The 16,708-nt window shown below is 52.7% G+C and overlaps 2 protein-coding genes across 7 annotated transcripts in view; both read right to left on the reverse strand.

The window, feature by feature from the left end:
• LOC146786089 (eukaryotic translation initiation factor 4 gamma 1-like) overlaps window positions 1-16,708 on the reverse strand; it is a 582,378-nt gene that overhangs the window by 469,151 nt on the left and 96,519 nt on the right. The gene's annotated exons all lie outside the window — the stretch shown is intronic.
• Window positions 1-16,708, reverse strand: part of LOC146786090 (uncharacterized) — a 68,082-nt gene that overhangs the window by 2,445 nt on the left and 48,929 nt on the right. The gene's annotated exons all lie outside the window — the stretch shown is intronic.

The raw sequence follows: 16,708 nt of genomic DNA on the forward strand, positions 1-16,708 counted from the left end.
TTCTGTTTCTGCTGCCCCTGTTGCCCATGACCCTCGCCTTGCTGGCCTTGCTGGAATGTTTGATGTGACGTTCCCGGCTGGTTTCCTCCCCTTCCGTAAGGTCTCCGTGTCGGGGTACCTCTTCTCATCCCTCTGAATTGCAGGGTCCCCATGGACCTCGCCGTCTCATTCTCTTTTTTGAGTTGGGTGAGTTTCTCATCGACTGGTGCCCCGAACAGCGTTTCTCCGTTGAAAGGGGTGTTCAGGATGTTGTTCTGTACCTCTTGCTTGAATCCTGAAATTCTGAGCCAGGCCTGTCTCCTTTCAGTGATTCCTCTTGCCATCAGTCTGCTTGATGTCTCTGCCCCGTCCAACGCTGTTTTAAGGCATGAATTTGCTATATTCTTCCCCTCTTCCACTAGATGCGAAGCTCTTTGTTGGTATTGCTCGGGGAGATGCTTGATTAGGTCCCCCATTTCATCCCAATGTTGGTACTGGTGCCTGTTCAGTAGTGCAGTGGAGTTTGCCATGCGCCAGTGCATTGCCGCGTTTCTCTCTATTTTTCTGCCAGTGAGGTCCATCCTTCTGCTCTCCTTGTCAGGAGGAGGTCCAGAGGTTGCCGGAACATTGGCCCTCTTTCTGGCTGTAGATGCGATAATGGAGTCTGCTGTGTCAGATCCCTTGATGTATGGAGGGTCCTGAGAGGAATGTTTATATTTTTTCTCTGTTCTGGGTGTGATGGATCTGCATGTTGCAGGGTCCTTGAACGCCTCCTTCCCCTGGTTCATGACACTCTGAAGCATGGGGAGGAACTGGCTAATAGTTTGGATGGGGAGCAGTGTCTCGAGTAAAAAGTCCGCTTTCGGTTTTTCCTCCAATAGTTTCACGCCAAAAGCTGCAGCCGCGCTCTTTACGACCATGTTGTAAGCCCCAATATCAACTGGCGGCGAAGGCCTCGAAGGATAAGTCTCCACGGGCTCTTCTGGATTTTCGGCGTCGAGGTCCTGCCATTCCAGGTCCTGTGTCGTCGACGGCGCCGAGCCGTAGTTCGATTGCTTTTCCTCCTCTTCTTCTCCCTCATAGTAGAGATCATCTTCCTCTTCTTCAGGAGTTTTCGACTGCTCTTCGGCGTCGAACTCATCCTGCTCTTCGACCTCGACGATAACCGTCGGTGGTTTCGTTGGGATTGTGAATTTCTTCATCTTCTTGTCGAACTCCTTCTTCCTTTGAAGGATGCTCGCCATCTCCGCCTCGAGCCTTCTCTTTTTCTTCTCCATTTCGGAGGCATGTTCGGCGTCGAGCGCTGGCCTTTTCGACGGAGCTTGCATCGACGCGACCTTGTCCTTCGTCATCGAACGCCCAACCTCGTGGGCCTGTTTCGACGAACTTTGTTTTTCGGCGGCCTTCGGCACCTGGGAGTCCTTCTCGAAGGATCCGCTGGGCCTTTCGTCCTTGGATCCACTCGCGGTCGTCGAAATTTTCGGCGCCGGTGTTACTTTCGAGGACTTAGACTCTGGTTTTCGAGAGTCATTCTCTGTTTTTCGGGGCCCTTTCGGGGTTTTTGTGCTCGACGTCTTCTACCTTGTCAGACGTCTTCTTATCGGTCTCTGCGACCGTGAAGTCATCAGGTCCCTCGGCGACGTTGTCTTCGTCGGTGGAGAGGCCGAGGCCTTACCCTTGCCTTCCATGTTGTAGTTGGCTCTCCTCTGCCTCTCTCTCACCCTGAGTGTCTTCGGTGTGAAGGCGGAGCAGGCATTGCAGTCTTTGCTCTCGTGGTCGACTGGCAGGCAAAGGTTGCAGACCGGATGTTGGTCCTTCTGCGCGTATTTGTGGTGGCAGTTACGGAAGAATTTAAAAGGTGTTCTGTCCATTCCTGCACTCAGTGTCCCTGAGTGCGCATTCTCCGTTGGACGTCGAAGATCGCAAGGTTCTCCTCCTTCTTAGTCGTCCCGGCTCGATGTCCTTCCTGTCTGTAGTCTCCTTTAATTTTCCTTCGATGATACTCGTGCTCTTCTTCTTTCTTCGTTAAAAAACTCTGGAGCTTTTCGGTGACGATCCAGACCCAACGGCGGAAAAAAGAATCTGAAGATGGCGCCCCAAGGTGGGACTTCCGCAGGAAGCATGCCGACGTCACGAGAAGTACACCAAATGATGGGACGTCGACGCCCACCTGGGCTACAAAAAAAAAAAAAAAAAAAAGACAAAAGGCTACGATTCCGGACCCAACCACCAGACCGCGGAATAGTGCACAGCATAGTGAATCCAGAAAGATTCACGCTGCAAAACTTAAAATTCGCATTGAGCTCAATGTATTATTGTGTTTGAAATTGTGTTGCCTATTGCAACAACCTGTAACTATTACCTACAAAAGTCAATTGCATATTGCAAAAGTATTTAACTAAAGCCGCTCATTCTGAGAAAGTATATTTTGATACCTATTGTTGGTTCTAAAATAAAACAACCATATATTTTTTATACAAACCTGTGAGAAGTTGGCCTGATATATAGTGCTCACTATTCTAGTGATCACTGTGTATCATACCAAACGACCCTTATTGATGATTGGTTGTAAGTCAACCTTATAGACCAGCTATCCTAGTAGCATGGACAAGAGCAGTCTTTAAGCTAAACTCTAGAGGGCGTGTTAAGCCAGCTGTTTTACCATCACATTTACCCCTTGAACACCAAGTGAAAGGACACCACACAAGTTGTTATGAAAATAAAGGATATTTATTTATAACAAGACTACCCTGGCTCTTTATGAGTCAGGGAGCTAAGCACAATACAAAACTCTTAAGGAAATACTTCAAGTTGCACAATTTACACAAATGCCCGAGGGGCACGAAAAACCATATACACTAAAAGTGGAATGCGAAATGCTAGCAGGTGAGTAACCAGATCCAGAGGCTTCAGGATCGCTAGGACTACACTACTGAACTCTAAGGTTAGGAGCAGGAGGCCTAGGGAGATCGGGTGCAGAGTGTGCACTCTCACGCGGGATGTGGGAAGAAGTCTATGGATGCTAGCGTTTCTAAAGTTACTGTTTTCGGACGAATCCGACCAGCTAGACTGAAAACGAAAAAGGATCTGGACACTTCGATAGTGAACCTACGTTGGAGCACCGAAATGCTCGGGTTACCTAGCCCAGGGGCTGCGGCTGCATAGGGTTCAAAGGACGTCGGGAATCCTCGTTGAAGTCTCTGGAGCCTGAAAGAAGTAGTTGCTGGCAGGTGGCCAGTGAAGATATTCGGAGGGATCCAAGCCTGGATCGATGCTGGAGATGACCTGAAAGCAGAGGGGACTCAGTTCTTAATCACTAGCCAGTGATTGTGTGGGCACCGGGATGGCACCGGAGGAAGTCACCTCGGCCAGGTGAGTGGGCGACGCTGGACTCTGCTGTCCCTCGGACCAGGAGGCGTTGTCGGCGACCAGGCTGGCGGGGCGAGCTGTCCCACGAAGGTGTCTGCTGTCGTCGATGCTGGGTCCAGGATTGGAGCAACAAGCCTTGGCAAAGGCAAGCCCACGCGGTGGAGTCAAGATGGCGTCTGGAGTGGACCAGGAGGGTCCGGGGTGCTCCTCTGTTGGAGGGGAGCAAGGGCCAGTCTGGAGCAACCAGACCAGCGGGGAAAACGTCATGGTGCGTCGTAAGGAGTGCCACTAGCCAACGGCAAGTGACCGGACAACGCGGTGAGCAGCAAAGAGCAGAAGGGCCCCCACGGAGTTCTCGTGGATGCTAGGGGGGGGCTGGACTTCGGTGCTGGGGATGCTCAGGATTAGGGCTTCTCAAACCCCAAAAAGCACTCACTCGAGGATCCCTCGGCGGTCGTGCTGGATAAGCGTCGTGCAGTTTCAGAAGATGGCCGGTCCCGCAGGTCTCTTCACACCCACGAATCTCAGCTGGGCTGATGATGCAGGTAGAGGTCAGAGGTGGCAGGGAATCCGGGTCTCGTCGAGCTTGGTCAGTCTTGATCCGGAGGACAGACGTACAGCAAACCGCAAGCGCTTAGGTGGTGCCTGCTGGTGCAGGGTGGCTACTCCTTAGCCACAAGGGAGAGTCTTCAGAATAGTCAAGAGTTCCTTTCGTGGAAAGTAGTTCAAGATTTAGAATGATCTAATTTGGGAAGGGGGCCCGCTCCTACCTTTATTCTAAGAAAAGGGGCTGGCCTGTGACTAGGTCCTGCCTATGGGTGGGACCAGGAGGGGGGTGGTTACACCCCTCTCCTTTGTCCGGTCTCTTCCCAGCTCAGGGGCTGGGGTGCCCCTGGAACTGGTTTGAGCCGGCCTATGCACAGTGGGCACCGGGGTGCCACTTGCAGTCACCTTCCTCTCAGCCCTGCCTACCTGGGATACACAAAATCCTGTCTGGGATGGTGCTAGCACCGCCCCTGACAGGAAACCCTTTGTCCAAGCTCTCCTTGCTGGAAGGACTCCCAGCAGCAGGAGGTCAGACTTGTGTCTGTGGTGGCGGCATCCATTTTGTGATGCTGAGGCTCGAGTTAATTTTAACCGGGGTTCACAGTTACATACATGTCGTGTCCCTCTAGAAGGGTGGAATGCTAACCCCGTCGCCAGAATTGGCGAGGGGTTAGTATTCCAATTCGTATGACACCTTACTCGACATGTTTTGATAATGCGATACCAAAGTTAGCAAATAACCACGAAGATTATAGTGCACTTAAGAGTATATGGTACGCGTTATTCTGGAACAGCTATTAGAACTTGGTTCCGCAAGCTGCAGACGGGCTCAGCTCATGCCAGAGCACCATCTCACATAATTCCAAGCACTCTGCCTTCAGGATTGATAAGGCCTGCCAGAGGAGTGACTGATAGGAATACATGTGTCCATTTTAGGGTTAGATATAGGAATACTATATCTAAAGCAAAGGGTGATTACACCACCTTGCCCCAGCCGTCGTGCAGCCAGTTGTGTCTGATTTGGGTGGCCAGCCAGGGGTGGCATAATACATGCTGCAGCCCCTGGTAGGCCCTGGGTACACCTATGCCCTGGATACCTAAGGTATGCTGATACAGGGGCTGATAAGGTGGCCCAGTTCCAATTAGTAAATGCACCTAAGGTACATGTGTGTCAATTTAGAGAGAGAACAGGTAGGCTGGGGGTCTGATTAGCAGGCCCACAGCCAGGGAAAGTCGTAAACCAATGAAGCAAAAAGCAAAAATCTGGGGTGATCATAGGATTGCAGACCCTACTCTCCTACATGACCCCCCCCCAAACTTTGGGACAATAAGCTAACCTTGACCAGGTGAGTCTTCTTGCTCTAAGTGGAAATACCTGGAGAGCCCATCTGCATTGCCATGATCAGTGCCAGGTCTATGCTCCACTGTAAAATCCATCCCCTGTAGGGAAATGGACCACCTAAGTAGTTTGGGGTTTTCACCCTTCATCTGATTTAGCCACAAGAGGGGCGTATGGTCGGTCTGAATCTTGAAGTGAGTGCCAAACAAGTATGGCCTCAACTTCTTCAGGGCCCAAACCACAGCAAAGGCCTCCCTCTCAATAGCTGACCAATTCTTCTCTCTGGGGGTCAGCCTCCTGCTAATAAAAGCAATGGGCTGGTCATGACCATCAAAATTCAGCTGAGATAGAACAGCTCCCACACCCAACTCAGAAGCATCTGTTTGGACAATGAATGTTTTGGAGTAGTCTGGACTCTTTAGGATAGGTGCTGTGCACATGGCCTGCTTCAGGTCATCGAATGCCTTTTGACAGCTTGCTGTCCACTGAACTTTCTTTGGCATTTTTTTACTTGTCAGGTCGTTAAGTGGAGTCACAATGGATCCATAATTTCAGACAAATTTCCTGTAATATCCAGTCAGGCCCAAGAAAGCTCGAACCTGAGTCTGGGTGGTTGGAGGAGCCCAGTCCTTGATGGCCTGTATCTTGCTCTCCAATGGCTGAACCTGGCCTCCACCTACAAGGTGGCCCAGGTATACAACCTGCGTCTGCCCTATCTGGCACTTAGTGGCCTTGATAGTGAGACCTGCCTTCTGCAGTGCCTCTAACACTTTCCTCAGGTGGACCAGGTGATCCTCCCAGATGGAGCTAAAGACAGCTATATCATCAAGATATGCTGCACAGAAGTCATCCAACCCAGTGAGAACTTGATTCACCAGCCTTTGGAAGGTGGCAGGTGCATTTTTCAAACCAAAGGGCATTACCACAAACTGATAATGCCCACCAGGAGTAGAAAATGCTGTTTTGGGCTTGGCCTCCTCAGCTAACCTGATTTGCCAATACCCAGCTGTCAGGTCAAATGTACTTAAGTAGTCGGCGGAAGCCAATCTATCTATAAGTTCATCTGCCCTTGGTATTGGGTGGGCATCAGTCTTAGTGACTGCATTGAGGCCTCTGTAGTCTATGCAAAACCTCATCTCTTTCTTACCACCCTGGGTGTGAGGCTTTGGCACTAGAACTACCGGACTAGCCCAAGGGCTATCTGAGGGCTCAATGACTCCCAGCTCCAACATTTTCTGCTTTTCTGTCTTGATGCAGTCTCTGACATGATCAGGCTGTCTGTAGATTTTACTCTTGACTGGCAGACTGTCTCCAGTGTCAACCTCATGGGTACAGCAATTGGTTTGACTGGGTGTCAGAGAGAACATATGTCCAAAGGATTGAAGAACTTGTTTGCAATCCTTTTGCTGATGTTCAGAGAGGCTGCCACAAAAGACAACACCATCTACTGACCCATCATCAGGGTTCTGAGTGAGCAGGTCCGGGAGAGGGTCACTCTCCTCCTCCTGTCCCTCATCTGTGGCCATGAGCAAGCCCATGTCCTTCCTGTCGACATATGCCTTGAGCCTGTTCACATGGAGCACCCTGAGGGGGCTTCTGGGAGTTCCAAGGTCCACCAGGTAGGTGACCTCTCCCTTTTGCTCAATGATTGTGTGGGGCCCAGACCATTTGTCTTTGAGTGCTGCTGGGGCCACTGGCTCCAGCACCCACACCTTCTGTCCAGGCTTGTACACAGTCAGGACAGCCTTTTGGTCATGCCAAGCTTTTTTTAATTCTTGGCTTGCCTCAAGGTTTTTAGACGCCTTTTCCATGTACTCAGCCATCCTGGAGCGGAGACCAAGTACATAGTCCACAATGTTTGATGCAGGCTTTTTGAGAGGCCTCTCCCATCCTTCCTTTACCAAACAAAGGGGTCCTCTTACAGGATGCCCAAACAGAAGCTCAAAAGGGCTGTAGCCAACCCCCTTCTGGGGGACCTCTCTGTAAGCAAACAAGAGGCAGGGTATCAGGACATCCCATCTACGCCTGAGCTTTTCAGGTAGTCCATGAATCATCCCTTTGAGGGTCCTGTTGAATCTCTCAACAAGCCCATTGCACTGTGGGTGATAGGGTGTGGTGAACTTGTAGTTGACACCACATTCCTTCCACATTGCAGTCAGATATCCTGACATGAAGTTGGCACCTCTGTCAGAGACAACCTCCTTAGGGAAGCCCACTCTGGAGAACACTCCAACAAGGGCTCTTGCCACAACAGGTGCTGTAGTGGTCCTAAGGGGAATAGCTTCAGGATACCTGGTGGCATGGTCCACCACCACCAGTATAAACTTGTGCCCTGATGCTGTCTGGGGTTCCATTGGACCAACAATGTCAATCCCCACTCTTTCAAAGGGCACCCCCACCACAGGTAGTGGTATAAGGGGGGCCTTTGTTGTACCACCTGACTTACCACTGGCTTGGCAAGTGACACAGGAGCGACAAAACTCCTTGGTATCTTCATTCATGTGAGGCCAGTGAAAGTGTGTGACAAGTCTGTCCCACGTTTTATTCTGGCCTAAGTATCCTGCAAGGGGAATCTCATGGGCCAAGGTAAGAAGGAGACCCCTCTGAGACAAGGGAATGACCAGCCTCCTGGTTGCACCAGGCTTGGGGTCTCTTGATTCAGAGTACAGGAGTCCATCATCCCAGTATACCCTGTGGGCACCTGTGGCGTTCCCTGCAGCCTCAGCAGCAGCCTGCTGTCTGAGGGGTTCAAGTGAGGGGCAGTCTAACTGTGCCTTCCCCAGGTCTTCCCTGGAGGGTCCCCCTGAGCCCAGAAACTCAACCTGATCAGGTTCAAGCTCTTTAGGCTCAGTTTCCCTCAGTTCCTTAAGGTCAGCCTCCTCAGAGACTTGATCCACAACCTGGGGCAAGAGGGAAGGCGATGCCTTACCCTTACTGCTCCCTCTCTTGGAAGGTGTCTGGTCCATTATTCCAGGATCCAGCACCTGTTCAGTGGGGCATCTTTTGGCCTGTGACCTAGTCACAGCAAGGACATGTGCTGGCAAGCCCAACATTTCCATGTGAGTCCTCTGCTCCACTTCTGACCATAGTGATGTTTCCAAATCATTGCCCAACAGACATTCTACTGGGAGGTCTGAGCTAACCACAACTTTCTTTTGGCCATTGACCCCTCCCCAGGAGAAATCAACAATTGCCATACTATGATGGGTAGTGACATTGCTGGCATTGGTCACCAGGTAATCTGTACCTAGCATGATCTGTCCAGGGTCCACAAAGTTAGGTGTCACCATCGTGACACTGGCACAAGTGTCCCTGTAGGCCTGAGCCACTTTTCCATTAATTAAAGGTGTCTGCCTGTATTTGCCCAAAGTATTGGGACTGGCATCAGGGGGTATATCCACATCCCCTGTACAGACAAGGACAGCCTGAGTGAGTGTGCCAACTAAGTTGTCATACCCCTCAGTTCCCAAGGTTAACCCAACTATTCCCTTGGGAGGTGCACTACCACTGCTGACTGTACTAGGGGGTGCAGGTGCCTTAGGGGCTGCAGTGGCAGGAGTTTGCCCTCCTTTCTTGGTGCACTCACTAAACCAGTGAGTCTTACTTTTACAGTATTGGCACCACCTTTTTGACTGGCCTTCTTGAGTCTTCTTTTTCTGATGTGAAGCCTGACCCCCACCCTCTTTGGTTTGTTGGGGACCTGTCGAAGACTTCTGGTCATTTTGTTCACTCTTGTTACTACCCTTTGGTTCTGCTTTCTTCTGACCACCCTGGTTCTGAGTCTGGTTCTGCTTGACCCTTGTTCTGACCCATCTGTCTGCCTTCTTTCCCAATTCTTGGGGAGAGGTCAGATCTGAGTCAACAAGGTGCTGATGCAACAATTGGTTCTGACAGTTGTTTAAAATCTGTTCTCTCATGATAAGATTATACAATCCTGTGTAATCAGTAACCTTGCTACCCAGCAACCAGCCTTCCAAAGCCTTAGTGGCACAATCGACAAAGTCAGCCCAATCCTAAGACTGAATTTTCTGGGTGTCTCTGAACAGCAACCTGTACTGCTCAGTTGTTAAGCCAAACCCATCAATCAGTGTATTCTTCAGGACTTGGTAGTTGTTAGCATCTTCAGCTCTAGTAGTGAGGAGCTTGTCTCTACCTTTACCTTCAAAGGAGAGCCACAGTATAGCTGCCCACTGACTTGGGGGGACGCACTGGACAGTGCAGGCCCTCTCCAAAGCAGTCATCCATTTGTGGATGTCATCCCCTTGTTTAAAGGGGGGCACTATTTTACTCAGGTGTCTAGTGTCTAAACTCCTGTCTTTCTCTCTAATGATAATGCTGCCACCAGTGGGGTCTGCCCCACTCAATTTCTGCTCTCTGGCAAAGGCAAGTCTTTCTTTGGCAAGGGCAAGTTCTTCCCTCTCAATCCTCAGATTGACTTCCCTCATCTTAGCTTCATGCTCTCTTCTCTGAGGGGATGTCATTCCTCCCCGAGAAGATGCCTGAGAGACATGGGTTCGAACAGATCTGTTAGAGCCTCTGGAGAGAGACCTAACTCGTCCATTCCCAATGTTAAGCCTGCCTGAGAGTGGGCCTGGGGCTCCCCCAGTTCCATTCTCATGCCTGCTTAAGTTGGTCCTTGTGAGCCTACTGACTACTACTGGACCTTTGTCTGCCTCGTCCCCTGATAACTCCTCTTCCTCTTCCTCCTCGCCACGGAGGCCAAGGTCAGGGTCACCAAGGGTTCCCTCTAAGGGGGGCATGTTCCCATCCGGATTAGAGGGGCCTGTGTTAGAAGCCCTTTTTGCATCATAAGTCTCTAAGAGACCTATCAGAAATGGGATGGTAGGGTTAGAACCCTGTTTTAGCTTCCTGGAGGTACACAGTTGTCTCATCTCCTGGAAGCTAAGAGCTGCATATCTTGACACGACCTGTGGAGGGTCAATGACCACTAGGGGAGTCTCTGAAGACTCTCCGCGGTCAGACATGCTTTCTAGTGAGGTGTAAGTGATGCACCTACCTACACTATGGGTTTACCTACTGATCCCTTGCTAAGAGTTGTAGTCAGGGTGTACTAAGCCCTGTTACACTACAACAGCTAGTTCAGTAGAACTCAGAGTATTCTAAGTTAAGTTATATGTACCTGGGTACTTATGTGATCTTTCAACTGATGTTCTTAGGATACGTGGGTGGTAAAACACAGCAAGCTCAAATCCCAACCGCTGCTCACCAATGTGAGAAGTTGGCCTGATATATAGTGCTCACTATTCTAGTGATCACTGTGTATCATACCAAACGACCCTTATTGATGATTGGTTGTAAGTCAACCTTATAGACCAGCTATCCTAGTAGCATGGACAAGAGCAGTCTTTAAGCTAAACTCTAGAGGGCGTGTTAAGCCAGCTGTTTTACCATCACATTTACCCCTTGAACACCAAGTGAAAGGACACCACACAAGTTGTTATGAAAATAAAGGATATTTTTTTTATTTTATTTTTTTATTTCAAAAAACCTTTATTAACACACAAGAGCAATACAGGAACAATCGCCCTTCGGGCGTACTGCAACGCAGAGGGTGGGGGAAGTCCTCGTGCTGGTAGTAGAGGTCACACTTACACAGCCATTTAGCCGACATCCCGGAGGACCGGCGGCGTTCCCATCGTCAATAAATTAATAGCACCCAAGCAGTGTCTCGGCTACAGCCGGATCTGTGGCAGACTCCCCGCTCTACGATAGTGTGGCCGCGGTATTCGTAGGCACCCACGCGCCCACCACAACCCACATCTCTAGCGTAGCCCCTGAAAGCTCCAACCGTTACACTAACCCCCCCCACCAACCCCACTCACCACACACGCACCGCCGAACCCCCGTGTCTCTGAAATGCTCGCACGCTTCTGTCGTCCCGCCATCCCAGCGCGCATAGACAAAGTGCCCACCCTTAGTCGGTCTACAATCATCCTGACAACGCATTCACCCCTAATATGGTCCAGTCGGGAACCCGACCCAGTCGATCTAGGAACTCGGCTATCCGCACTCTCCGCAGGCAGCGCTCTCTACCATTCTGTACTACTACGTGCCTCCCAGGCGCCCCTCCCCGGCTTCACGACCGAGGTCAGCGTCTCCCCCCGCTGTCACGCCCCCACTGGGCTCTACATTCTGTGTCCCCCCCTGACTATCCACCTCAGGGTCCCCTGGCTTCAACGACGCGCTATACAGCCCCCAAAAATTCTTGGGGCGGCTTTTAGGCGGAAGCAATTCGCTGTATATCTCTGCTTGCATACTACAATACAGCATGTCGCTGGCCCATCGCTTTTTGGTGGGCAGAGGCCCTCTCATCCAGCAAATCGCCACCACTCTCCTGGCTATTAACAGTGCAATGTCCGCTAGTCGACGCAGTGCCGGCTTGAGGGGTCGAGAGTACCCCAGCAACGCCAAAGCGGGGCTAGGGGGAATCTCCACTTCCAGTATCTTACTGAGCTCCCGGAAAACCTCTGCCCAGAACCTGGCGACACCCGGGCAGCGCCAGGCCATATGCATGAAATCTGCCTCCGGGTAGTGGCAGCGCTCACACTCCACAGACTGACGCAGCCCATACCTATGCAATCTCTGCGGAGTGTAATATACGCGCTGCAAGAACTTAAAATGCACCAATCGGTGCCGGCCATTTAATGAGACCGTCTTGGTGCTGGCGCAGCAGTACCTCCACATATCATCTGTGATCTCCATGCTGAGGTCCGTTTGCCATGCGAGTCTCGCCGCGCCGCACCGGTGCAGTATATGCTGATCCCCCAGTCGTTTGAGAGTAGTGACCAGCTTGGCAGACACCGCGGTCTTTATTACATAGGTGAGTTCCAGAACCTCCGGGGGTTCCGCCATCCCCGGCCCCAGAATGACCGAGAGCGCAGCTCGCACTCTGTGGAACTGAAATCGCTGTAGTGGCGTGGGAATCGGCGGCGCCGATCCAAGCTGATCCCACGTCTTGGCCACCCCGTTAACGAACAGATCCTCCATCCGCGAAATGTCCAACTTGCTCAGCGCCCGTATCACACCCTTTTCTCGCAGCGGGGGGAGCAACACCGCCCACTCCACCGGCAACAACGGAGAGTACAAGATCTCGCTGCCCCGGGCTGTCGCCAACTCCCGCCAAGCGTGAGTCGTGTCCTTAAGGGAGTCCAGGCTGCCCACCCTATGATCCACCTGCTGAAAGGCAATCGCCGGCAAGGGCAGCGGGTCCGCGAACAATTTCTCAAGGATCACGTGAGGGATCCCCGGGTCAGCATGAATCCACGTATGTAGATGCGCCGCCTGCGCGACTCGGTAGTACCGTTCCAAGTCCGGCGCCCCCAGTCCCCCCAGCTCGTACGGTAGTGTCAACACTTCCCATCGCACTCTAGGCTGCTTGCCACCCCAGGCAAGGGCAATAAGCGTTTGTTTTAGCTGCTTGAAGAATGCCTTGGATAGCACAATCGGGATATTATTGAACAGGAACAGGAATCTCGGCAGGACTACCATTTTCATGATTGCTATTCTGCCCAGCAATGTCAGGGGGAGCCTATTCCAGGACTCCACGTCCTCTACTAACTTGCTGTATGCCACTCCATAGTTTTCCCGAAGGAGCACCTCCGGGTCTCTGTGCAGCTGAATCCCCAGGTACCGTATCGAGTCTGTTGTCCACTGCAGGGGGTACTCCATGGGGAACGGCAGCGTCACCGGCGACAGAGGGAACGCCAACGACTTACTCCAGTTAACCTTAAGGCCAGACAGCGCCCCGAACCTGACCACCTCCCTGAGAATGGAGGGAAGATTCACCTCCGGGTCCCTGACATACAGGAGGGTGTCATCAGCATATATTGAGATGCCAATCTTATAGGTGGGGAAGCAGATGCCCTCATATCTATGATATTCTCGGATAGCGCAGGCCAAAGGCTCCGCCGCCAGGGCATATAGGAGCGGGGAAAGGGGGCAGCCCTGCCGAGTGCCCCTGCCGATGTCAAAAGCGTCCGTGACTCGGTCCCCGATACGCAGCCTAGCAGTGGGGCGCTGGTACAAAGCTCCCAACATCTGCAGGAAGGGCTCACCCAGCCCAACCTTACGGAGGACACGCACCATGAATGGCCACTCGACAGAGTCGAATGCTTTCTCCATGTCTAGGAAAAGCGCTAGAGCCTTGCAATCCGGGCGCACATGTTGCATGGCTCCCAGTACCGTACGAATGTTATATGTGAGGTTCCTCGATGGGATAAAGCCCGCTTGCTCCGGGGCCACGAGCTCCGGCACCAGCAGAGCCAGGCGCGTGGCCAGGACCTTAGCATACAGCTTGGCGTCCACATTGAGCAACGAAAGGGGTCGGTAGGACCCGCAGACGTTTGGGGGCCTCCCGGGTTTCAGAACCGTGACAAGTAGTGCCTCTCTCATAGTGTCCGGCATGCACCCCTCCTGGCCTATCTCATCAAAAAGCGTGATCAGGTGCGGCAGAAGCAAGTCTAGGAATGCTTTGTAGAAGGCCACCGTCAACCCATCAGCGCCTGGGGCACTGCTCGACCGCATGCCCCCCATAGCCTCCCGGATCTCGTCATGTTGTATGGGCAGCATCAGAAACTCCCTCTGTGAGTTCGACAAGAAGGGCATTTTGATGTAGCTGAGGTAATCATCTATTTCCTCCTCCATCTGGGACGACTTAGAGGAATAGAGGTCGGCATAGAACTCCCTGAATTCAGCCACAATCTCCTCTTGGTCTGTGAGGACTGTGCCCGCGGGGGTGACGAGCTCCTCCACGACCAGGGGCCGTCTGCTATTACGCAGCAGTTTCGCCAGCAACGAGCCCGGACGCTCACCCTCCCCGTAAGTACGGGCGGTTGCATACTTGCCCATGTGCTTCACCTCTCTGTCTGCTTCGCTGTTGTATTCCGTGACCAATTCACTGATCCTAGTCTCGACCCCGGCTGCCGGAGAGCGCAGCCGTTGCTGTTCAAGCTGCGTAAGCTGCGTCTCAATGGACCGCATTCGTAGTCGGATGCACTTAAGGACACTAGAGTGTTTGGCCATAGCCATGCCGCGAATGTAAGCCTTGAACGAATCCCAAAGTGTGTGGAAGCTCTGCACTGAGCCCAGGTTCTTATCGAAGAACGCTTCTATGTCTTCCGCCAGCTCCCCTCTGAAAACCTCGTCCAACAACGAATAGGGCGGCAGGCGCCAGGTGAACGGAGGTATCCTCCTAATCGGGGAGTCAAGAGTTAGGAGAAGTGGAGAGTGATCCGATAGCGTACGGGGGAGCACTATGCACCCCTTAAGCGCCGCCAGCAGGGAACGCGACACCAACCAGTAGTCAATTCTAGTGTGCACGTCGTGGTGCGCCGAATAGTGCGTGAAGCCTCCCCTCCCCGAGTGACCATGCCTCCAGGCATCAACCAGATCTAGCCTAGTCATCTCTGCCTGCATATGCATGGCCGCAGCTGCTGGGCGCCGCACCGTCCCCGATGAGCGGTCTACCGACGGGTCGAATATAAAATTGAGGTCACTCCCCCACACCATTCTGGCAGGGGCGTATTGCCTACAAAGAGCAGCCAGCATGCCGTAAAACTCTGGATCGTCGAAATTGGGACCATACACGTTAACCACCACCAGGTCATGACCCTGCCCTGTACACCTAGCGAGTAAATACCGCCCGTGAGGGTCAGCCTCCAGCACCGTCAGCTTCAATTTGGAGGTCGGGTTTACCCAAGTGACCACCCCCCGGGAGTGCGTTGTGAAGCCGGCCGCCACACTGTTGCCCGCCAGGCCTCGTGCCGAAAGCATTTTGCTCCCAAGGGGAAGGTGCGTTTCCTGTATTAGAGCTAGGTCAATGCGGTGCCTGCGAAAATAGTTGAGCACTTTCCGGAGCTTACGGAAGTCATTCAGCCCTCTGACATTCCAGGTAAGCGCTCTGAGAGTGCCAGCATCACTTTCACCATTCACCACTCCAGGGGCAACCATCGCAACATCCACACTGCATCCGTGCTCACAGGGGGGATTCTACTCCGGTGGCCATTGACTAGGCGAGTCTCAGTCCTCCACCCCCAATATGCCGGAAACACATCAAAACACAGGTCTCGCAGCGCGTCGTGTACCCCTCCACCCCACATTTCAAGAACTCCCCCCCCCAACTGCACTCCCCCCCACCCACAGCCGACCTCCCCCAACCTGGCCAGACAGGACCCCACTCCCACCCCCCACCCCTCTAAACCACAAACATCACTCAGTAACATTGCCCCTAGCAGCCCCAGCAGGGACCACCGAAAGCCGCAGCGTGGGGGCAGAGTTTGCCAGGCGCCAAATACTCCCAATAAGGTATAAAGGATATTTATTTATAACAAGACTACCCTGGCTCTTTATGAGTCAGGGAGCTAAGCACAATACAAAACTCTTAAGGAAATACTTCAAGTTGCACAATTTACACAAATGCCCGAGGGGCACGAAAAACCATATACACTAAAAGTGGAATGCGAAATGCTAGCAGGTGAGTAACCAGATCCAGAGGCTTCAGGATCGCTAGGACTACACTACTGAACTCTAAGGTTAGGAGCAGGAGGCCTAGGGAGATCGGGTGCAGAGTGTGCACTCTCACGCGGGATGCGGGAAGAAGTCTATGGATGCTAGCGTTTCTAAAGTTACTGTTTTCGGACGAATCCGACCAGCTAGACTGAAAACGAAAAAGGATCTGGACACTTCGATAGTGAACCTACGTTGGAGCACCGAAAGGCTCGGGTTACTTAGCCCAGGGGCTGCGGCTGCATAGGGTTCAAAAGACGTCGGGAATCCTCGTTGAAGTCTCTGGAGCCTGAAAGAAGTAGTTGCTGGCAGGTGACCAGTGAAGATATTCGGAGGGATCCAAGCCTGGATCGATGCTGGAGATGACCTGAAAGCAGAGGGGACTCAGTTCTTAATCACTAGCCAGTGATTGTGTGGGCACCGGGATGGCACCGGAGGAAGTCACCTCGGCCAGGTGAGTGGGCGACGCTGGACTCTGCTGTCCCTCGGACCAGGAGGCGTTGTCGGCGACCAGGCTGGCGGGGCGAGCTGTCCCACGAAGGTGTCTGCTGTCGGCGATGCTGGGTCCAGGATTGGAGCAACAAGCCTTGGCAAAGGCAAGCCCACGCGGTGGAGTCAAGATGGCGTCTGGAGTGGACCAGGAGGGTCCGGGGTGCTCCTCTGTTGGAGGGGAGCAAGGGCCAGTCTGGAGCAACCAGACCAGCGGGGAAAACGTTGTGGTGCGTCGTAAGGAGGGCCACTAGCCAACGGTAAGTGACCGGACAACGCGGTGAGCAGCAAAGAGCAGAAGGGCCCCCACGGAGTTCTCGTGGATGCTGGGGGGGAGGGCTGGACTTCGGTGCTGGGGCTGCTCAGGGTTAGGGCTTCTCAAACCCCAAAAAGCACTCACTCGAGGATCCCTCGGCGGTCGTGCTGGATAAGCGTCGTGCAGTTTCAGAAGATGGCCGGTCC

Source organism: Triturus cristatus, chromosome 11, assembly GCF_964204655.1.
Source record: "Triturus cristatus chromosome 11, aTriCri1.1, whole genome shotgun sequence".
Classification (NCBI taxonomy): domain Eukaryota; kingdom Metazoa; phylum Chordata; class Amphibia; order Caudata; family Salamandridae; genus Triturus; species Triturus cristatus.